The sequence below is a fragment of the Berghia stephanieae genome, chromosome 2 (genome assembly GCF_034508935.2).
Source record: "Berghia stephanieae isolate SIO BIC M18660-M18661 chromosome 2, UCSD_Bste_1.3, whole genome shotgun sequence".
NCBI lineage: Eukaryota > Metazoa > Mollusca > Gastropoda > Nudibranchia > Aeolidiidae > Berghia > Berghia stephanieae.
Window position 1 is genome coordinate 103,493,893 of NC_088361.1, and position 10,000 is coordinate 103,503,892.

The window sequence follows — 10,000 nt, forward strand, 5'->3', positions numbered from 1 at the left end:
TCCCGCTAATGAGTGGTACTGATAATAGCGATAGCGTCTGTCGGTTGTCAAGACGCGACTTCCAACAAAGGAACGTTACTCTTAAATCTGTTTTGAAATCTCGTTCCCTATACATCATATTATATGCTGTCTCAGGAAAGTAACATATTTTTTTCTACTATTCGTCATGGAAACGTGCGCCGGTACATTATATTTATATAAATAAATACAAACGAAATACTCTTGACTGGTATGAGTCAGTAGCGACGTGTAATAAATAATATAGGCAAATAAATGCATGTCGGTCAATCGGTAAATTATATATTTGAAGGAGGAGGAGGAGGGGGGAGGAAAAGGTGAAGTCTATCTATCTGTCTAATCAAGGGGAGAAAATTTCATTGACGTCACAAATTTAAAACAGAAACAAACAAGAAAACAAACAACAACAAAAAAACCAAGCTATTCATTTGTACGAGTATTTTCATCATCGTAAAAAGAGATGGACAAATAACGAATGCCGACAATAACATCCCATCCATTTTAATGAGTAATATTCTTCTAATTTATTATATAATTACAGTGACGTTTTCTTTCTCGTTTAACTCACTCGTTCCTCGAGATTTTAGCTAGTTTTCAAAATTGGAAAAAAAATGTATAAAAAAATGAGCATGTGCATAGATAGTTTTATTCAACTACCATCATTAACATGTAAAAATGAAAAACATTTAGCTTTGATACTATCTACGCCTATAATTTGTCTCAGAAAAATGTAATAAAATAGGCATGGGGTAAAAAAAAAAAAGTAACCCGGGTAAACTACGGATATAGTCGGTGTTAGAGTTGAGTGAGTTAATGAGTAATATTATTCTAATTTACGATCCCAATGACATTTTCATTCCCGCTTTAAGAGACGCTGTACGAGTTTTGCAGAGATGCCAACCAGTACGAGTTTCCCGTATTCTGTACAGGTTTTCTTCCGAAATACGGGCATACGGTTTTATCATGAGAAATACGGGATTTGGTTGAAGTGAAAAATCCACGACATTACGATCACAACACCAAAAGTGTTTTCATGCAGAAGAACTTATTTTCTTTGTGTCTTTCTGTCATTTCCTGAGATAATTTGCCTTGCTATTGTTCGCGTTCATATCGATTTCTGCATGGCGCAGTGAAAACAGGTTTTTGTCCTAAAATACAGGTTTTTGTCCTAAAATACAGGTTTTTGTCCTAAAATACAGGTTTTTGTCCTAAAATACAGGTTTTTGTCCTAAAATACAGGTTTTTGGTCTTGAATATATGGGTTTTTGTCCTAAAATACAGGTTTTTGTCCTAAAATACAGGTTTTTGGTCTTGAAAATATGGGTTTTTGTCCTAAAATACAGGTTTTTGTCCTAAAATACAGGTTTTTGTCCTAAAATACAGGTTTTTGGTCTTGAAAATATGGGTTTTTGTCCTAAAATACAGGTTTTTGTCCTAAAATACAGGTTTTTGTCCTAAAATACAGGTTTTTGTCCTAAAATACAGGTTTTTGTCCTAAAATACAGGTTTTTGGTCTTGAAAATATGGGTTTTTGTCCTAAAATACAGGTTTTTGTCCTAAAATTCAGGTTTTTGTCCTAAAATACAGGTTTTTGGTCTTGAAAATATGGGTTTTTGTCCTAAAATACAGGTTTTTGGTCTTGAAAATATGGGTTTTTGTCCTAAAATACAGGTTTTTGGTCTTGAAAATATGGGTTTTTGTCCTAAAATACAGGTTTTTGTCCTAAAATACAGGTTTTTGGTCTTGAAAATATGGGTTTTGTCCTAAAATACAGGTTTTTGGTCTTGAAAATATGGGTTTTTGTCCTAAAATACAGGTTTTTGTCCTAAAATACAGGTTTTTGGTCTTGAAAATATGGGTTTTCAAAAGGCTAGGTTGGCATCTCTGGTTTTGTGGAGAAGTCTTCCGACAGCAGGGAAATATGATCCACCATTCAGATGGAGATTTTGGTTGTTGTTTTTTTTTTTTTTTTTTTTTTTTTTTTTTTTTTTTTTTTGTCTTTTGTTTTGTTTTTTTGTTTGTTCTTTGGGGATTTTTTTAAACTTTTTTTTTTTTTTTTTTTTTTTTTTAGGTAATAATTAGCCATAAACTTTATGCTTGAAGTCTGATGTACTGATGTTTGGCCAGAAATTAGCCATAAATTTTAGGATGTAGCTACTCTGGCAAAACCCATTTTTCATTTTCATTCTCATTTCCATTTTGGCCAGGAATTTGTAACACTGAAACCATCGACAGATTTAACCTGTTAACTGCGCCGCACATACCTACCTACCTACCTACTCTTGAAAGACACGGGTTTAAAAATTTGGTCAGAAAACTCGTCCTTCAAATATCGATCGATTTAAAAGACCAACCGGTTTCCTATAGAATTATTCAATATTGGTCAAAAACTGCATTATAACAGCCCAGTTGTACAATTTCCTATAGATAGTATGCGCTTGGCTAAGAAGCTCATAACATTGCCATCCGGAAGTATAACGGACCAACACACAAAACTGTGTGTATCCATGAACGTTTATAGTCGGGTTAATACAGTTCAGTGAGCATTACTCATAAACGCGGATGGCAAAAAACAATAACACAGACCTGAGTGACGTCATCTTCGAACTATCTATAAGATCATCGTTAAAGACAGTAACTATGACAATATAAGAAGAGTAAATTTAATTTTCAAGTAATTCGAGATAAGAAGTCGATTTTAGCTTATTTTAAAGCATCAATAACAACAACAATAATCACGGTTCTCTATTATTCCCCTTTGTTTTTATTATTTAAGTAACGTAACAAGTTCTGGTGACCCAACTCAATACAAGTTCCGTTCTGCGCAGTGTACTTCGCGAGGTCCCAGGTTTGATAGGGTTTTTTTTTTGGGGGGGGGGGGGGGGTTGCCAAGATGAAGGTCATTTAAGTCGGGATCAATATTTGAAGGACGAGTTTACTGACCAAATTTTAGAATATTATGGGTTTTTTCCAGAGCACGACAGGGCACCGAATCGCTGTTCCTTTCCATCGCCAGTCATTCTGACATTCCGTCCGTACATCCAGCATCCTTTGTTCCTGCCGGCCTGGTGATCGTCTTATTTGTGACCCTTCTCCTCAAAACGATATTAAGTCGGGTTGGTTAAGATGCTGAAAATTGAATTTATAGCCAGATATATCAGACTTGTGTTGAGTTTGTATGTTTTATTGAGGAGAATGAATACCACATTTTAAGGTGCTAATGCCAACAATTTATATTTTTGACCAGTTTCACATTAAATTCGGCTGTTAAGCATGTGGTTCGTTCCGACATAATACCGTTTTGAGACGATGGGTCACATTTAAAGGACAAAAATTGAGCTTTATATAGCGCAATATCCACTAAATGTGCTCAGAGCGCTTTACAAGGGGTCCCTGGTCAACAGCAACATTTAACGTGTGGGACGGGACATGCCGCCTGTTAGGCGATATTACAATTTTTCGGACAAAGACAACGCTGCTAACGGCCAGGTACTCATTTTACACCTGAGTACGGTGAGAGAATGTGAGTAAAGAGCCTTTTCCAAGGACCCAACTATGCGCCGAGCGCGAGGCTCGAACCCAGGACCTTCCGATCCGAAAGCGAGTGTCATACCACTAGACCACATAGCCGCACATTTGATTTCCTTCCGGCCTTCCCGTAGTTCATTCATGACAAGCTGTCTAACCCTTCCATTCCCATAACGATGACACCATTATTATGTCCCTTGAATTTTGTCTCCTGTCCTTTTCGTGTCTTCCTCGTCATCAATGAGCGTGAGCAACACTGCCATCCCCAACACTTCTGTATTATAATAATAATTGAGCTTTTATATAGCGCAATATCCACTAAACGTGCTCAAAGCGCTTTACAAGGGGTCCCTGGCCAACAGCAACACATAACATGTAGGACGAGACATGACGCCTGTCAGGCGATATTACAAATTTTTGGGACAGAGACAACGCTGTTAACGGCCAGGTACTCATTTTACACATGAGTACGGTGAGAGAATGTGAGTAAAGAGCCTTCTCCAAGGACCCAACTATGCGCTGAGCGCGAGGCTCGAACCCATGACATTCCGATCCGAAAGCGAGTGTCATACCACTAGACCACATAGCCGCACACTTCTGTATTGGGCTTTCTTCTATTGAAGAACATCTCCACTGTCTCGATTCTTCTACTAAATGCCTGCTCACCGTACATATTTCACATTTCACCATCTCCATCGCCTCAGTTCCTACCTCCCATAGTGGGCAGGGAGGTACTTATTGTGTCTTCTATCCCCCTATATCTGTTTTCCAACTTTCTTTCTGTCTTGGAATGAGATTGCTTGGTTTTGTCCTGGCCCTGGTTGGAGTCTTGGCTGGGAGGGAAACAGTCGAATGCATAGTTATTGTTTTGGGAGATGATCTTTTTTTCCTTGTAAATCATCTCTATGTTATTATATTTGTTCTAATTTATAATGTAAGCATTTGAGTGTATTCTTCTTAGTGGGGACCGTGCTTGTGTCCAGATGAGACTTATTGGTGATCTCAAACTAAGAACATTGATGGTATGCTCTTGGAATCTACATCTGATCCCTATTTGTTCCCAGTTCCCCTTTGTCTTACTTTTTCTTGGATGCTTTAATTGTAATTCTAGAACTTTTTACTGTCCCATTTTCTTCCTTTTTACTGGCGCTGATATGACATAAATCTGTTGCAAGCGCCGTAAAACCCTTAAAAACAACAATCCATCGCCTCCTTATTTTTTTATTTCTGTCTATCCAAAGGGCCCTTAGCTTTCTTTTTATGAAGCGCCTTCACCGCCTCGATTATTCTACAGTGTTGTCTGTGTCGGGAAAAAAATCAAAACAAAACAAACAAAAAAACATAGTAAAATCTCCTGACAGGCTTCATGTCTCGTTCTACATTTTACATGTAGCTGTTGGTTAGAGACCCTTTGTAAAGCGCTTTGAGCACATTTAGTGGATATTGCGCTATATAAAAGCTCAAGCTCGAGTATTTTTACTCCAAAAAGTAGACAAACACATTTTAGAAGATTTGACCAAGAAGCTCCTCCTTCAAATATCACTCGATTAAACTTTTATCATAGCCCCCCATGTAACGCTTTAGTACAATTTTGTCCAACAGAAACAACGCTGTTAACGGTTACTTACTCATTTTACACCTGGGCCCGATGAGAGAATGTGAGTAAAGAGCCTTTTACTGGGACTCAACCACGCGCCGCTGAGAGCGGGACTCGAACCTTGGTTGGACTTTCCGATCCGAAGGCGAGTGTCATATCACAAGACCACATAGCCGCATTTAGCAGGCCACTTATTGTACTGTGCCCAATGGAAATTTGGTAATATACGGTCTGCTGGAGAGAGAGAGAGAGAGAGAGAGAGAGAGAGAGAGAGAGAGAGAGAGAGGGAGAGAGACAGAGAGAGAGAGAGAGAGGGGGGGGGGTACCTATATTAAATTATGCGTTTGAGCTATAGATAGTATGCGCTTGGCTTAGAAGCTCATAACATTGCCATCCGGAAGTATAACGGACCAACTCATAAAACTGTGTGTAACCATGAACTTTTATAGTCAGGTTGATACAGTTTAGTGAGAATCACTCACAAACGCGGGTGGCAAAATACAATAACAAAGGCCTGAGTGACGTCATCTTCGAACTATTTATAGGATACATTGGGTGGCAGCCAATAGGATTCAGTAGTCTGATGTCACGCCGCCAGGCAACGGCGGCCATCTTGGTTCTAAACAAAGAAAATCATTACTTTTTATTCTTCATGCTGGCTAGAACTTTTCATTCCCTTTTCATATGCCTTGTGATCAGAATGTGTAAAAGTCAAAACATGATCAAATTTATGTGGGTTTTTTTTCCCTCTGGATACGCTTTTATGCTAGCCGGAGAAATATTTCATACGGCGTCCGCCATTGTTCCGATAGTTTAGAGCCAGTGTTACTAAGTTACCATGCGTCATTAGGAAGGAAGTGACGTTACGACAATTGAATACTATTGACTTCTGTCGATATCCTGCTCGACAGCACGCTCACAACATCAGTGGGGACTTGCCAACTGTCCATCACGTATCCGTTGTAATCAAGAGCCGGAAACCGCAGAGCATCTAATTGAATGGTGCGTTGTTGTGATGACAAAGCTTCCGGGTGGGTTTGCGCGTAGCCTGACACTGACCAAAAAATGACGTCAAAATGCCAGTCTTTGGCTACAAAAGAAAACAAATCGTGAGTTGTATTCAATAGTTCAACCAATGGGACCACTTGTTTCAATGAGCACTACTAACGACAACTCACTAGGCGGTGCAAAAACCAAATAATGACGTCAAAATGCCAGTCTTTTTGGGTTTCAGTGTCAGGCTATAACTTAACGATGGCTACGGTCTGACACGGTACACAATGAGTGTGGTAATGAGTTTGCATCATGGATATATGTGACCCATCGTCTCAAAACGGTATTATGTCGGCACGAACCAGAAACTTAAAAGCCGAAGTAAATGTTAAACTGGTCAAAAATATAAATTGTTGGCATTAGCACCCTAAAATATGGTGTCCATTCTCCTCATTAAAACATACAAACTCCACACAAGTCTGATATTTCTGGCTATAAGTTCAATTTTCAACATTTTAACCAACCCGACTCAATACCGTTTTGAGGCGAAGGGTCACATATCGTCATAACATAATAGTGTGAGGTCTACCATTAGAAGCTGCTGCTGCCTTCGGGCGGCGCGTTGTGGACAAGAGCCCGAAACCGCAAAGCATCTAGTCGAACGTTGCGACGTTTTGACAAAGCTCCCGAGCGGGTTCGCGATCGTACACGAATGCGGCGATGAGTTTGCATCCTGGATAGATAATAATAATAATAATAATATAATAATAATAATAATAATAATAATAATAATTAAATAATATATAATAATAATAATAAATAATAATAATAATAATAATAATAATAAATAATAATAATAATAATAATAATAATAATAATAATAATAATAATAATAATAATAATAATAATAATAATAATAATAATAATAATATAATAATAATAATAATAATAATAATATAATAATAATAATAATAATAATAATAATAATAATAATAATAATAATAATAATATAATAATAATAATAATAATAATAATAATAATAATATAATAATAATAATAATAATAATAATAATAATAATAATAATAATAATAATAATAATAATATAATAATAATAATAATAATAATAATAATAATAATAATAATAATAATAATAATAATAATAAATGTCCAAATAAAAGGCAATTCATGTGAGGTAAACAATGCTCAAACAGTTTGGATCATGTTATGAACCTCAACACATTTACAAATACAGACACAGACAAGACATGCACAGACATTTACAAATCATAACATAGTAGTAGTGTGACACCATTTTAAACTGCTGCCTTCCTTCCTGAAGGCTACTTGTTCGAGCCCCGCCGCTGTGAGTGGTGGCTCGTGGTTGAGTCCTTGGAGATCAGAAAGGCCCCCTTCTCACATTCACCCAGCTAACTGGGATGTCAAATAAGATACTTGCCAGTAGTGACAGATACTGCTTTGGGTCTTGTCAAAGGAAATTGTATCTAGATAATAGGGAATGAGATTAGCGGAAAACTAGCGCCCCTTGATTGGACGTCACCGGCGGAAAAGTTATTAGAGAGACAAAGGTCATGTTGGTTGTGCGCATGCGTCTCTCGTCCTCGCTTCCGGTGAAAGCGGCTTGAGGCACTTCACCGAAAGCGAGGACGAAAGAGACGCATGCGCAAAACCAAATTGGCGTTCTCTCTGTAAGGTGACGTCCAATCAAGGGATGCTACTCTTCCGCTAGTCTCATTCCCAAGAGCTCGCCCTGACACGCGGGTCGTGTCTCCTTCTTCGTGTACTGTGTAGCTGTTGGCAGGGGATGCCTTCTGAACCTCACTCTCTGGGTAAATAAATGTAGCTTATATTGCACTGTACAAAAGCTCAAGTTTGTTTTGTTTTGTGTGTGTGCGGGGGGGGGGGGGGGGTGTTTTTGTTTTTGTTGTTTTTTTTTTTTGTGTGTGTTTTGTTTTAGTTTTGTTTTGTTTTCCTTTTAAGTGGGGTTTTTTGTTTGAGTATTGTTGTTTTTGGTTGATTTTTTTTTTTTTTTTTTTTTGTTTTTTTTTTTAAAACTAAGCTTGATAAACATAACGATTGCTGCACGTGGACGGTTGCCAGTCCATGAGAACTGACTTTAATTTCACTTTTACATTATATATACATATAGCGCCTTTCCAGAACAAAGACCGCCATAATATTCATGTTCCATCCTCGAATTCCCTCAAATTTCAGCCTGCGTCAGCTCTCCCTGCATCACATTACCCTCGTCACCTCTTTGTCCTCCATATTTAATCAGCAGACTCATTATTTCGCTGTTTACGGGCATATCGAATTAATTTTGACAAATCTGATATTGTTGTTTTTGTTGTTGTTGTTGTTGTTGTTGTTGTTGTTGCTGTTGTTGTTGTTGTTGTTGTTGTTGCCTGTGCTTCCGTCGACCGCTAATTTTGATATCTCGAATAAATAATAAAATCATCATCATCATCATCATCATCATCATCATCTTAATAATAATAATAATAATAATAATAATAATAATAATAATAATAATAATAATAATAATAATAATAATAATAATAACAATAATAATAATAATAATAGTAATCATAATAATGATAATAATAATAATAATAAATAATAATAATAATAATAATAATAATAATAATAATAATAATAATAAAACTCTTATAGAGCGCACGGTATCTTCAACCATGAGGCTCTTGGCGCTTGACATCTACACACACACACACATAAAAAAAAAAATGAAAGTACATGACATCAAAAAGAAATGTTTTCAAGGATTTCTCGAATACAGACAATGATTTGGATTCCCAGATACTCTGTGGAATGATGGGTGTTCCATACAGACGGACCAAAATGCGAAAAGGACTTTGTTCCTGTCTTTGTACGAATGCGTGGGATAGCCAAACGGGTGGTGTCATCGGAGGAACGCAAAGATCGGGTTTTCGAATATTTCTTGAGGAGTTCTGTGAGGTAGAGAGAGGCAGTGTTTTCTAGACAACGATTTCACGATAAAGGTTTAATAATAATAACCACTCAACACATGTTCACATATCAATCAACATCTAATTTCATTTTAAAACAAAAACTGTCATGCTCTCCTACCAGCGGCCGCTTATTCCAGGATCGAATTGCAGTTGGAAACAAACCATTTAAGTTTGGTTGATCGTGGAATCTAGAACTCAACTCACGTCCCCTTGTTAAAGTTCCTTTTATTCATCCCCAAGGGGAACTTTGTCTTTAGGGTCTAACAAGAGCGGCTGGAATAACCCAGGCGCCAGCCGCAATGCAGTGCCGCAAGGGAGCTAGGACGAGGTGACTTGCTCGAGGACACACAACGCGGCGGTAAGTCGGCCTCGTTACCTTTTTGGGTACCAAACAACGACCATACTGCTGAGCCACACTGCAAAAGTTGAGGGAGCGACTTCATTTAATCTATAATTCTTGACCTCCATCTCCTTTCCCCATCCAGTTCCGTGAAACATGTTACATCCTGACCAAATAATTTTGACCATATTAACTTCCTCTGTCTTCCTTCTCCGTCCAGCTCCGTGACATATGTTACATCTTCTTCTACTTTCAGCTTATTCAGCTTATATTTTGCTGGGTGGGGTTCCCTACCTCCACAGTGGGCAGGGAGGTACTTACCATGTCTTCTATCCCCTTATATCTGTTTTCCAACATGCTTTCTGTCTTTGTCTTGGAATGAGATTACTTGGTTTTGTCCTGGCCCTGGCCGGAATTCAAGCTGGGAGGGAAACAGTCAAATGCATAGTTATTGTTTTGGGAGGTGATATTTTTTTCCTTGCAAATCATCTCTCTGTTATGTATTATTATATCTG

General features: G+C 37.6%; 1 protein-coding gene across 4 annotated transcripts in view; it reads left to right on the forward strand.

Annotated features, from left to right (window-relative positions):
• Positions 1 to 10,000, forward strand: part of LOC144966119 (transient receptor potential cation channel subfamily M member 3-like) — a 135,969-nt gene that overhangs the window by 101,511 nt on the left and 24,458 nt on the right. The gene's annotated exons all lie outside the window — the stretch shown is intronic.